Raw genomic sequence first — 2500 nt, 5'->3', positions numbered from 1 at the left:
TTGCGGGTTACTTCTCGGGGCAAGACAAGGACTCGAGTGTGTTTTGCGAAGGGAACGAGGCCTTATCGTCGCGGATTTAGCCATTGGGCGACGTTAGCGTGGAGGATTCAAGTGTTTTCTTAGTGCGGGGAGATATCAGCGTATCCGTAGGTGAGGTGATCGTCTCGCTGGTGGTGTTATTATCATCATCTTTGTTGCTTTTTATTTGCTTTTTGTGTTCTTGTGTCTCGAGGCCTGTGTACAGCAGGTTATCTTGTGAATGTAGGCACTGGAATTTATTTTATATACTGCATAATTGACTCAGTTTGGAAGACCATGTGAAACTAAGGTAAGGTTTTTAAGTGTGACAGGTGTTTGTGCTGCTGTTGAATCATGCTGGCTTTTAATACATGGCCTTTTCTTGTATGTTTAAGGTTGCATTTTATCTAAATCTACTTGAATTCTGCTGGTTTCTTGGACGAAAGGCCTGAAAGCTAGTCTAATGTTGCCACTGTGTAAAATGGCTGCCACTACCCCTGCACTTCACTCACTGGCAGAGATTGGCAAATTTGACCACACACAGTCCTTATTTGGTGATGAAGTGCCTGTGAGGTTTACTACCTCTCTTTTGGTCAAAATACACATGGGCAGATTTCTTGGCCTTTGCTGGAGCGCTAGGCAGTGCAGAGCAATCAGTGTGTGAATATATGGTTGTCTTTTTAATAGTCTGATATCACAGAGCAGGAAATGTGAACTCTGAGAGATAATTAACATGAAATTACATCAAATATTAAAAAAACAAGTAATACATAAATAGTAAAAGTGATAGCATAACCACCTGTGCCAAAATCTTGGTTTGAAGTGGCTTAGAATGGGTAAACATACTAACAGCCAGTCCAATCTTCTCACTATCAGGTGTTTAGGCTTACTAAACAATCTATTTTAATTCTGCCAGAGGCTGCATGGGGTGTAATATCACAGTAGAAGGTCTTTTAGAATGGTCACATTTAATTGCTATGAAAAATATATTTCACACACAAAGGAAAGCACTTGCTGTGATAACATTGTGTACAGTCACTATACTCATACTTTTTTAAATATTGTATGTTATAGTTTCCTATGATGTTGAATTTCCTACAACAGGGTTTGGACCAAAATATGATATTGAAAGGTGATAGGAAAAAGGCAGATAGATATATTAAAAAATGGCTAATACACAGTACTTCTATTTTCTATGGCTTTTCTTATTATGTTGCTGCCTAAGTTCTCCATAGGCTATATTATAGTTCTGTTTATGGTTCATGTGTGAAGTGGCTTGAAACATGTGATAGACTGAACATGTGGCCATGCAGTCCATACACATATCTCCTGAGTGTAGAAACATTACTTGTGCATTTTTTTTTTTTTTTTTTTAATAAAGGAACTGAGAGGAAGCTTTAATTTATACATATCGTGATGTTTGGTGCAGAGGGGAAGAATAGGAAGAAATATCTAGCTTGCTGGTGTACTGGTTAGTTGCTGGTTTCAGTTGTTTTGATGGTGGAGTGTTTACCTCTTTGTACTTTACTTTGGATGTTCCTCAGTAATTTAATTCATCAGATTTACATGCAGTGTTGATGTCTTTGCAGAAAACTGAAAATTAGGTTAAAGAACATAGAATATCAATGGTTTAATATTTAGAATTAGTAGAATTGATAAGTTACATAGTATTTTAATTATTCTCATGCTTCTCCTTTCATTTCTTTTGAATTGAAAATCAACATGATTGATATTTTTCTTTTATTATTTTGATATCAATCACATGTGAAGGGAAATATTGAAGTGAGTTTGTTTACTTTGTGCAATAATCATTAATATATGAAGAACCATATAATATAGTGCAATTATCATTAATATATGAAGAACCATGTAATATAGCACTTTAAAGTATTGCAGATCTGTACATTGCGTCTTGTCTCGTATAGTTTGAAAACACATGTGAATACCTTATACCACAAGACCTTTGTTCTGTATGTGTGGGAGAGAGAGTGTGAATGTGCAATTATTTTTAGGCAGTTTGGTAATGTGCTGAGTTAATCGGATGATATACCTGTCAGTAACAGGTGCATTGCTGATTTTTTATTTGTATATACATTATTTTCCTTTTTTTTATGATGCTGTGTTGTGATTATTTGTGAAAGCTAAAAGTTAGATGTCTATATCTGATTCATTTGAATACTTTACTAGGTCTTACATGAGTTTAGGAATTGTGGAAGAAGTCTGATTATTGTTGATGTCATATAAAAGTTAATTTGGGATCCTCAGATATATACAGGTTTAAGAGTTATCTGTTGAATTATAGAAAAGATTTGCGTGTGTTTTTGTTTGTGTTCCTATTCATGTTTTGCACTTAGCGCAAAAAGAGGATAAACTGGTATTGTGTATATTACAACACAAGTCTATTTTCACTCTGAGTTGCTGTTTAAGAAACTTAAATTATTCAAGTAAATCTAATGAATGTTCATGCTGGATTATACCATTG

General features: G+C 34.9%; 1 protein-coding gene across 8 annotated transcripts in view; it reads left to right on the top strand.

The window, feature by feature from the left end:
• The window catches only part of LOC125025624 (histone-lysine N-methyltransferase 2C-like), a 73133-nt gene that overhangs the window by 432 nt on the left and 70201 nt on the right, over positions 1-2500 (top strand). The window lies entirely within an intron of this gene.

The sequence above is a fragment of the Penaeus chinensis genome, chromosome 5 (genome assembly GCF_019202785.1).
Source record: "Penaeus chinensis breed Huanghai No. 1 chromosome 5, ASM1920278v2, whole genome shotgun sequence".
Taxonomy (NCBI): Eukaryota; Metazoa; Arthropoda; class Malacostraca; order Decapoda; family Penaeidae; genus Penaeus; species Penaeus chinensis.
Note: the sequence above shows the minus strand (reverse complement) of the source record. Positions and strands in the feature narration are given on the sequence as shown.